The 12721-nt window shown below is 43.2% G+C and overlaps 1 pseudogene; it reads right to left on the minus strand.

Annotated features, from left to right (window-relative positions):
* Nucleotides 1-12721, minus strand: part of LOC106586936 (ATP-binding cassette sub-family B member 6-like) — a 91218-nt pseudogene that overhangs the window by 58203 nt on the left and 20294 nt on the right.

Genomic DNA, 12721 nt, shown 5'->3' on the forward strand with positions numbered 1-12721 from the left:
AGCCTGGAATCGAACCAGGGTCTGGAGTGACGCCTCTAGCACTGAGATGCAGTGCCTTAGACCGCTGCGCCACTCGGGAGTCCGTAAAGACGACCCATACAGTATAGCCTGCTCTGGCAAAGATGGCATACAGCACACAGGTAAACAAGCACACACACACACACACACACACACACACACACACACACACACACACACACACACACACACACAAAATACACAGTACATTCACACACATACACCGACATTATCATCAAAAATGAATGTTTTTATACCTTATGAATATCTTAACTGGGTCCTCTATCCACCGTGACATGACATTACTACTGACATTACTACCGACATTACTACTGACATTACTACTGACATTACTACCGACATTACTACTGACATTACTACTGAGCCATGACATTACTACTGACATTACTACTGACATTACTACTGACATTACTACTGGCATTACTACTGACATTACTACTGGCATTACTACTGACATTACTACTGACATTACTACTGACATTACTACTAACATTACTACTAACATTACTACTGACATTACTACCGACATTACTACTGACATTACTACTGACATTACTACCGACATTACTACTGACATTACTACTGACATTACTACTGACATTACTACTGAGCCATGACATTACTACTGACATTACTACTGACATTACTACTGACATTACTACTGAGCCATGACATTACTACTGACATTACTACTGACATTACTACTGACATTACTACTGACATTACTACTGGCATTACTACTGACATTACTACTGACATTACTACTGACATTACTACTGGCATTACTACTGACATTACTACTGACATTACTACTGAGCCATGACATTACTACTGACATTACTACTGACATTACTACTGACATTACTACTGACATTACTACTGACATTACTACTGACATTACTACTGGCATTACTACTGACATTACTACTGAGCCATGACATTACTACTGACATTACTACTGACATTACTACTGACATTACTACTGACATTACCACTGACATTACTACTGACATTACTACTGAGCCATGACATTACTACTGACATTACTACTGACATTACTACTGGCATTACCACTGACATTACCACTGACATTACTACTGACATTACCACTGACATTACTACTGACATTACTACCGGCATTACTACTGACATTACTACTGACATTACTACTGACATTACTACTGAACCATGACATTACTACTGACATTACTACTGACATTACCAATGACATTACTACTGACATTACTACTGAACCATGACATTACTACTGACATTACTACTGACATTACCAATGACATTACTACTGACATTACTACTGACATTACTACTGACATTACTACTGACATTACCAATGACATTACTACTGACATTACTACCGGCATTACCACTGACATTACTACTGACATTACCACTGACATTACTACTGAACCATGATATTACTACTGACATTACTACTGACATTACTACTGACATTACTACTGACATTACTACTGACATTACCACTGACATTACTACTGAACCATGATATTACTACTGACATTACTACTGACATTACTACTGACATTACTACTGACATTACTACTGAACGATGACATTACTACTGACATTACCACTGACATTACCACTGACATTACTACTGACATTACTACTGACATTACTACTGAACCATGACATTACTACTGACATTACTACTGACATTACTACCGACATTACTACCGACATTACTACTGGCATTACTACTGACATCACTACTGACATGACTACTGACATTACTACTGAACCATTACTACTGACATTACTACCGACATTACTACTGACATTACTACTGACATTACTACTGACAATTCCACTGACATTACTACTGACATTACTACTGGCATTACTACTGAACCATTACTACTGACATTACTACCGACATTACTACTGACATTACTACTGACATTACTACTGACATTACTACTGACATTACTACTGACATTACCAATGACATTACTACTGACATTACTACTGACATTACTACTGATATTACTACTGAACAATGACATTACTACTGACATTACTACTGACATTACTACTGACATTACTACTGACATTACTACTGACATTACTACTGAACCATGACATTACTACTGACATTACCACTGACACCCTGTATATAGACCCTATAGAGTTAACTCACCCTGTATATAGACCCTATAGAGTTAACTCACCCTGGATATAGACCCTATAGAGTTAACTCACCCTGTATATAGACCCTATAGAGTTAACTCACCCTGTATATATCCGGTATATAGACCCTATAGAGTTAACTCACCCTGGATATAGACCCTATAGAGTTAACTCACCCTGGATATATCCTGTATATAGACCCTATAGAGTTAACTCACCCTGGATATAGACCCTATAGAGTTAACTCACCCTGTATATAGACCCTATAGAGTTAACTCACCCTGTATATAGACCCTATAGAGTTAACTCACCCTGGATATATCCTGTATATAGACCCTATAGAGTTAACTCACCCTGGATATAGACCCTATAGAGTTAACTCACCCTGGATATAGACCCTATAGAGTTAACTCACCCTGTATATAGACCCTATAGAGTTAACTCACCCTGGATATATCCTGTATATAGACCCTATAGAGTTAACTCACCCTGGATATAGACCCTATAGAGTTAACTCACCCTGGATATAGACCCTATAGAGTTAACTCACCCTGTATATATCCGGTATATAGACCCTATAGAGTTAACTCACCCTGGATATAGACCCTATAGAGTTAACTCACCCTGGATATATCCTGTATATAGACCCTATAGAGTTAACTCACCCTGTATATAGACCCTATAGAGTTAACTCACCCTGTATATAGACCCTATAGAGTTAACTCATCCTGGATATATACCCTATAGAGTTAACTCACCCTGTATATATCCTGTATATAGACCCTATAGAGTTAACTCACCCTGGATATATCCTATATATAGACCCTATAGAGTTAACTCACCCTGTATATAGACCCTATAGAGTTAACTCACCCTGGATATAGACCCTATAGAGTTAACTCACCCTGTATATAGACCCTATAGAGTTAACTCACCCTGTATGTATACCCTATAGAGTTAACTCACCCTGTATTTAGACCCTATAGAGTTAACTCACCCTGTATATAGACCCTATAGAGTTAACCCACCCTGTATATAGACCCTATAGAGTTAACTCACCCTGTATATAGACCCTATAGAGTTAACTCACCCTGTATATAGACCCTATAGAGTTAACTCACGCTGGATATATCCTGTATATAGACCCTATAGAGTTAACTCACCCTGTATATAGACCCTATAGAGTTAACTCACCCTGTATATAGACCCTATAGAGTTAACTCACCCTGGATATAGACCCTATAGAGTTAACTCACCCTGTATATAGACCCTATAGAGTTAACTCACCCTGGATATAGACCCTATAGAGTTAACTCACCCTGTATATAGACCCTATAGAGTTAACTCACCCTGTATATAGACCCTATAGAGTTAACTCACCCTGGATATAGACCCTATAGAGATAACTCACCCTGGATATATCCTGTATATAGACCCTATATAGTTAACTCACCCTGGATATATCCTGGATATAGACCTTATAGAGTTAACTCACCCTGTATATATCCTGTATATAGACCCTATAGAGTTAACTCATCCTGTATATAGACCCTATAGAGTTAACTCACCCTGTATATAGACCCTATAGAGTTAACTCACCCTGGATATAGACCCTATAGAGTTAACTCACCCTGTATATAGACCCTATAGAGTTAACTCACCCTGTATATATACCCTATAGAGTTAACTCACCCTGTATATAGACCCTATAGAGTTAACTCACCCTGTATATAGACCCTATAGAGTTAACCCACCCTGTATATAGACCCTATAGAGTTAACTCACCCTGTATATAGACCCTATAGAGTTAACTCACCCTGTATATAGACCCTATAGAGTTAACTCACCCTGTATATAGACCCTATAGAGTTAACTCACCCTGGATAATTCCTGTATATAGACCCTATAGAGTTAACTCACCCTGTATATAGACCCTATAGAGTTAACTCACCCTGTATATAGACCCTATAGAGTTAACCCACCCTGTATATAGACCCTATAGAGTTAACCCACCCTGTATATAGACCCTATAGAGTTAACTCACCCTGTATATAGACCCTATAGAGTTAACCCACCCTGTATATAGACCCTATAGAGTTAACCCACCCTGTATATAGACCCTATAGAGTTAACTCACCCTGTATATAGACCCTATAGAGTTAACTCACCCTGTATATAGACCCTATAGAGTTAACTCACCCTGGATATAGACCCTATAGAGTTAACTCACCCTGTATATAGACCCTATAGAGTTAACTCACCCTGTATATAGACCCTATAGAGTTAACTCACCCTGTATTTAGACCCTATAGAGTTAACTCACCCTGTATATAGACACTATAGAGTTAACTCACCCTGTATATAGACCCTATAGAGTTAACTCACCCTGGATATAGACCCTATAGAGTTAACTCACCCTGTATATAGACCCTATAGAGTTAACTCACCCTGTATATAGACCCTATAGAGTTAACTCACCCTAGATATAGACCCTATAGAGATAACTCACCCTGGATATATCCTGTATATAGACCCTATAGAGTTAACTCACCCTGGATATAGACCCTATAGAATTAACTCACCCTGGATATATCCTGTATATAGACCCTATAGAGTTAACTCACCCTGGATGTATCCTGTATATAGACCCTATAGAGTTAACTCACCCTGTATATAGACCCTATAGAGTTAACCCACCCTGGATATAGACCCTATAGAGTTAACTCACCCTGTATATAGACCCTATAGAGTTAACTCACCCTGGATATAGACCCTATAGAGTTAACTCACCCTGGATATATCCTGTATATAGACCCTATAGAGTTAACTCACCCTGGATATAGACCCTATAGAGTTAACTCACCCTGGATATATCCTGTATATAGACCCTATAGAGTTAACTCACCCTGTATATAGACCCTATAGAGTTAACTCACCCTGTATATAGACCCTATAGAGTTAACTCACCCTGGATATAGACCCTATAGAGTTAACTCACCCTGGATATATCCTGTATATAGACCCTATAGAGTTAACTCACCCTGGATATAGACCCTATAGAGTTAACTCACCCTGTATATAGACCCTATAGAGTTAACTCACCCTGGATATATCCTGTTCATCAATACTGATGCAGCCTCCCTGGACGTCATAGAAGCGAAACAGCAGACGGAGGATAGTGCTTTTACCTGAACCAGACTGGCCCACCTGCAGAGAAACACACACACACACACACAGACACACACACACACACACACACACACACACACACACACACACACACACACACACACACACACACACACACACACACACTCAACATGTGGATGTTAAAATGTGTTTTTATGATCATTTTAGTTCATGTTGGTTCTATGTGAAGAGTTCAACCTACCAGAGCAACAGTCTGGCCGGCCATCACGGTGAACGAGACGCCCCTGAGAATCACATTGCTGAGGACAGCGACACACAGACACACACAGTGTATCCGATTAAGTATTTTACGACGCACACACACTACATTACAGTACGTCATGAGTTGAATGCCGAGAGTTTTACCAGATTCTAAGTTGGACACGTGAAGGCAAATGACAGGGTGATGCTTAGCTGTAGTACAAACTCTGTTCTGCTCCATCCATGACCATTAATCTGTTAGTAAATGTATTGTATTGTCTGTCATTAAGAGAATATGTCCATGACGTCAGAGATTAACTACACATTCTCATGCCATCAGAGATTAACTACACATTCTCGTGACATCAGAGACTAACTACACATTCTCATGATATCAGAGATTAACTACACATTCTCATGACATCAGAGATTAACTACACATTCTCATGATATCAGAGATTAACTACACATTCTCATGACATCAGAGATTAACTACACATTCTCATGATATCAGAGATTAACTACACATTCTCAAGATATCAGAGATTAACTACACATTCTCATAATATCAGAGATTAACCTGTTGGGGATAGGGGGCAGTATTTGCACGGCCGGATAAAAAACGTACCCGATTTAATCTGGTTACTACTCCTGCCCAGTAACTAGAATATGCATATAATTAAGATAGAAAACACCCTAAAGTTTCTAAAAGTGTTTGAATGGTGTCTGTGAGTATAACAGAACTCATATGGCAGGCAAAAACCTGAGAAGATTCCAAACAGGAAGCGCCCCCTCTGACTATTTCTTGGCCTTCTTGATCATCTCTAACCAAAACAGGGGATCTCTGGCATAACGTGACATTTTCTAACGCTCCCATAGGCTCCCAGAAGGCGCCAGAACAATGAATGGTGGCTTTGCAGGCCATGGCTGAAAAACATTAGCGCATTTGGATAGTGGTCGATCTGAGGACAATGAGACTGGAGGCGCGTGCACGAGCCGACACCATGTTTCCTTTCTCTTTGAACGAAAACAACGACTTCCGGTCGGAATATTATCGCTTTTTTACGAGAAAAATCGCATAAAAATTGATTTTAAACAGCGTTTGACATGCTTCGAAGTACGGTAATGGAATATTTTGAATTTTTTTGTCACGAAACGCGCCGGGCGCATCACCCTTCTTTACCCTCGGATAGTGTCTTGAACACACAAACAAAACTCCGCTATTTGGATATAACTATGGATTATTTGGAACCAAACCAACATTTGTTATTGAAGTAGAAGTCCTGGGAGTGCATTCTGACGAAGAACAGCAAAGGTAATCACATTTTTCTAATAGTAAATCTGAGTTTGGTGAGTACCACACTTGGTGGGTGTCAAAATAGCTAGCCTGTGATGGCCTGGCTATCTACTCAGAATATTGCAAAATGTGCTTTCACCGAAAAGCTATTTTAAAATTGGACACCGCGATTGCATAAAGGAGTTCTGTATCTATAATTCTTAAAATAATTGTTATGTTTTTTGTGAACGTTTATCGTGAGTAATTTAGTAAATTCACCGGAAGTGTTCGGTGGGAATGCTAGTCACATGCTAGTCACATGCTAATGTAAAAAGCTGGTTTTTGATATAAATATGAACTTGATTGAACAAAACATGCATGTATTGTATAACATAATGTCCTAGGAGTGTCATCTGATGAAGATCATCAAAGGTTAGTGCTGCATTTAGCTGTGGTTTGGGTTTATGTGACATTATATGCTAGCTTGAAAAATGGGTGTCTGATTATTTCTGGCTGGGTACTCTGCTGACATAATCGAATGTTTTGCTTTCGTTGTAAAGCCTTTTTGAAATCGGACAGTGTGGTTAGATTAACGAGAGTCTTGTCTTTAAAATGGTGTAAAATAGTAATATGTTTGAGAAATTGAAGTAATAGCATTTCTAAGGTATTTGAATATCGCGCCACGGGATTCCACTGGCTGTTGAGTAGAGGTTAACTACACATTCTCATGATATCAGAGATTAACTACACATTCTCATGACATCAGAGATTAACTACACATTATCTTAACAGAGATTAACTATACATTCTCATGACATCAGAGATTAACTACACATTCTCATGATATCAGAGATTAACTACACATTCTCATGACATCATAGACGAACTACACATTCTCATGACGTCATAGAGGAACTACACATTCTCATGACATCATAGACGAACTACACGTGTTTTTTTTTGTGACCTACCCCTCAGTGTAGCTGAAGCACACGTTCTGAAACTTCACCACGCCTGTTGTCAACTGGAGCTCTGTGGCTCTGACATCGTCTTGCACCTGGACAAGACAACATGACAGGAGACGAGATCGTCAGTGTGGTGGAACTCAGGGACTAGACGGTCTACTTCCTCCGTGGCTCAGGCTCTCAGCTCACACACAGTGGATCTCAGACATAACAAGAATATTAAGCACCACCTTGCAGTTACCGTCAAAGCGTTTTCTACACCTCCTCCCACTTCACTCCCCTCTCCAGAGTCCCACAGTCCCACAGCCCAGAGTCCCACAGCCCAGAGTCCCACAGTCCCACAGCCCAGAGTCCCACAGTCCCACAGCCCAGAGTCCCACAGCCCAGAGTCCCACAGCCCAGAGTCCCACAGTCCCAGAGTCCCAGAGTCCCACAGTCCCACAGCCCCACAGCACCACAGCCCAGAGTCCCACAGTCCCAGGGTCCCAGAGTCCCACAGTCCCACAGCCCAGAGTCCCACAGTCCCAGAGTCCCAGAGTCCCACAGTCCCACAGCCCCACAGCCCAGAGTCCCACAGTCCCACAGCCCAGAGTCCCACAGTCCCACAGCCCAGAGTCCCACAGCCCAAGGCCCCACAGTCCCACAGCCCAGAGTCCCACAGTCCCACAGTCCCACAGCCCACAGTCCCACAGCCCACAGTCCCACAGCCCAAGGCCCCACAATCCCACAGCCCAGAGTCCCACAGCCCACAGCACCACAGTCCACAGTCCACAGCCACAGCCAACAGTCCCACAACCCACTGTGCCACAGCTTATAGACTAACTTGGGAGAGTTTTCCCACAGAGAGGCCCTCCACAAGCCTCAGGGAGGGAGAGGGAGCGGGCGCGGGGAGGGAGAGGGAGCGGGAGAGGGAGGGAGAGGGAGAGGGAGAGGGAGCGGGAGAGCGGGAGAGGGAGAGGGAGTGGAAGACGGAGAGGGAGCGGGAGAGGGTGAGGGAGCGGGAGAGGGAGCGGGAGAGGGAGCGGGAGAGGGAGCGGGAGAGGGTGAGGGAGAGGGTGAGGGAGAGGGAGCGGGAGAGGGTGAGGGAGACGGAGAGGGAGCGGGAGAGGGTGAGGGAGACGGAGAGGGAGAGGGAGACGGAGAGGGAGCGGGAGAGGGAGCGGGAGAGGGTGAGGGAGAGGGAGCGGGAGAGGGTGAGGGAGAGGGAGAGGGAGACGGAGAGGGAGCGGGAGAGGGTGAGGGAGACGGAGAGGGAGAGGGAGCGGGAGACGGAGAGGGAGCGGGAGAGGGAGAGGGAGAGAGGGAGACGGCGAGGGAGGGCAGGAGCAGGGGCAAACACACGAACGCGGACACACACACAAACCTGACCATGGTCTCAGCAGTTTAAATGATAAACACGCCTCATTACCCCTCAGATACAGGAGTAACTCTCTAGCACCATGTGCTTACCTCTTTGTGTTCTGTTAAGATCTTGAACATGTTCTCCATGTCAATAAAGGAACTCTGGATTAGTCTGTGGAGAGAATATGTTGAGTTATCCAGTAATGGAGGCATAGCGAAACGCATGTGACTGTCTCCCATACAGTGAGATTGTAGATCTCACCTGTAATATGTACCAGACCAGGTGATCTCACCTGTAATATGTACCAGACCAGGTGATCTCACCTGTAATATGTACCAGACCAGGTGATCTCACCTGTAATATGTACCAGACCAGCTGATCTCACCTGTAATATGTACCAGACCAGCTGATCTCACCTGTAATATGTACCAGACCAGGTGATCTCACCTGTAATATGTACCAGACCAGCTGATCTCACCTGTAATATGTACCAGACCAGCTGATCTCACCTGTAATATGTACCAGACCAGGTGATCTCACCTGTAATATGTACCAGACCAGGTGATCTCACCTGTAATATGTACCAGACTAGGTGATCTCACCTGTAATATGGACCAGACCAGGTGATCTCACCTGTAATATGTACCAGACCAGGTGATCTCACCTGTAATATGGACCAGACCAGCTGATCTCACCTGTAATATGGACCAGACCAGCTGATCTCACCTGTAATATGTACCAGACCAGGTGATCTCACCTGTAATATGTATTAGACCAGGTGATCTCACCTGTAATATGTACCAGACCAGGTGATCTCACCTGTAATATGTACCAGACCAGCTGATCTCACCTGTAATATGTATTAGACCAGGTGATCTCACCTGTAATATGGACCAGACCAGGTGATCTCACCTGTAATATGGACCAGACCAGGTGATCTCACCTGTAATATGGACCAGACCAGGTGATCTCACCTGTAATATGTATTAGACCAGGTGATCTCACCTGTAATATGTATTAGACCAGGTGATCTCACCTGTAATATGTACCAGACCAGCTGATCTCACCTGTAATATGTACCAGACCAGCTGATCTCACCTGTAATATGGACCAGACCAGCTGATCTCACCTGTAATATGGACCAGACCAGGTGATCTCACCTGTAATATGGACCAGACCAGGTGATCTCACCTGTAATATGTACCAGACCAGGTGATCTCACCTGTAATATGTACCAGACCAGCTGATCTCACCTGTAATATGGACCAGACCAGGTGATCTCACCTGTAATATGTACCATACCAGCTGATCTCACCTGTAATATGTACCGAACCAGGTGATCTCACCTGTAATATGTACCGAACCAGGTGATCTCACCTGTAATATGTACCAGAGCAGTTGATCTCACCTGTAATATGTACCAGACTAGGTGATCTCACCTGTAATATGGACCAGACCAGGTGATCTCACCTGTAATATGGACCAGACCAGGTGATCTCACCTGTAATATGGACCAGACCAGGTGATCTCACCTGTAATATGTATTAGACCAGGTGATCTCACCTGTAATATGTGTTAGACCAGGTGATCTCACCTGTAATATGTACCAGACCAGCTGATCTCACCTGTAATATGGACCAGACCAGGTGATCTCACCTGTAATATGTACCATACCAGGTGATCTCACCTGTAATATGGACCAGACCAGCTGATCTCACCTGTAATATGGACCAGACCAGCTGATCTCACCTGTAATATGTACCAGACCAGGTGATCTCACCTGTAATATGTATTAGACCAGGTGATCTCACCTGTAATATGTACCAGACCAGGTGATCTCACCTGTAATATGTACCAGACCAGCTGATCTCACCTGTAATATGTATTAGACCAGGTGATCTCACCTGTAATATGTACCGGACCAGGTCATCTAACCTGTAATATGTACCAGACCAGGTGATCTCACCTGTAATATGTACCAGACTAGGTGATCTCACCTGTAATATGGACCAGACCAGGTGATCTCACCTGTAATATGGACCAGACCAGGTGATCTCACCTGTAATATGGACCAGACCAGGTGATCTCACCTGTAATATGTATTAGACCAGGTGATCTCACCTGTAATATGGACCAGACCAGGTGATCTCACCTGTAATATGTATTAGACCAGGTGATCTCACCTGTAATATGTATTAGACCAGGTGATCTCACCTGTAATATGTACCAGACCAGCTGATCTCACCTGTAATATGTACCAGACCAGCTGATCTCACCTGTAATATGGACCAGACCAGCTGATCTCACCTGTAATATGGACCAGACCAGGTGATCTCACCTGTAATATGGACCAGACCAGGTGATCTCACCTGTAATATGTACCATACCAGGTGATCTCACCTGTAATATGTACCAGACCAGCTGATCTCACCTGTAATATGGACCAGACCAGGTGATCTCACCTGTAATATGTACCATACCAGCTGATCTCACCTGTAATATGTACCGAACCAGGTGATCTCACCTGTAATATGTACCGAACCAGGTGATCTCACCTGTAATATGTACCAGAGCAGTTGATCTCACCTGTAATATGTACCGAACCAGCTGATCTCACCTGTAATATGTACCAGACCAGCTGATCTCACCTGTAATATGTACCGAACCAGCTGATCTCACCTGTAATATGTACCAGACCAGCTGATCTCACCTGTAATATGTACCGAACCAGCTGATCTCACCTGTAATATGTATTAGACCAGGTGATCTCACCTGTAATATGTACCAGACCAGGTGATCTCACCTGTAATATGTACCAGACCAGCTGATCTCACCTGTAATATGTATTAGACCAGGTGATCTCACCTGTAATATGTACCGGACCAGGTCATCTAACCTGTAATATGTACCAGACCAGCTGATCTCACCTGTAATATGTACCGGACCAGGTCATCTAACCTGTAATATGTACCGGACCAGGTCATCTAACCTGTAATATGTACCGGACCAGGTGATCTCACCTGTAATATGTACCAGACCAGCTGATCTCACCTGTAATATGTACCAGACCAGCTGATCTCACCTGTAATATGTACCGAACCAGGTGATCTCACCTGTAATATGTACCGAACCAGTTGAGAGGAGTGTACAGCTGGATGATGTAGGTGCCAACCAACCTAAGGAGAAGTGAGCAGACCAATAACACACAACCACAATCAATTAACTATCATCCCTGTTGACTAACACCCTGATTAACACCCCGACTAACACCCTGTTGACTAACACCCTGCTGACTAACACCCTGACTAACACCCTGCTGACTAACACCCTGCTGACTAACACCCTGCAGACTAACACCCTGCTGACTAACACCCTGCTGACTAACACCCTGACTAACACCCTGACTAACACCCTGCAGACTAACACCCTGCTGACTAACACCCTGACTAACACCCTGATTAACACCCTGCTGACTAACACCCTGCTGACTAACACCCTGCTGACTAACACCCTGACTAACACCCTGATTAACACCCTGCT

The sequence above is a fragment of the Salmo salar genome, chromosome ssa25 (assembly GCF_905237065.1).
Source record: "Salmo salar chromosome ssa25, Ssal_v3.1, whole genome shotgun sequence".
In the NCBI taxonomy this organism is placed as follows: Eukaryota; Metazoa; Chordata; class Actinopteri; order Salmoniformes; family Salmonidae; genus Salmo; species Salmo salar.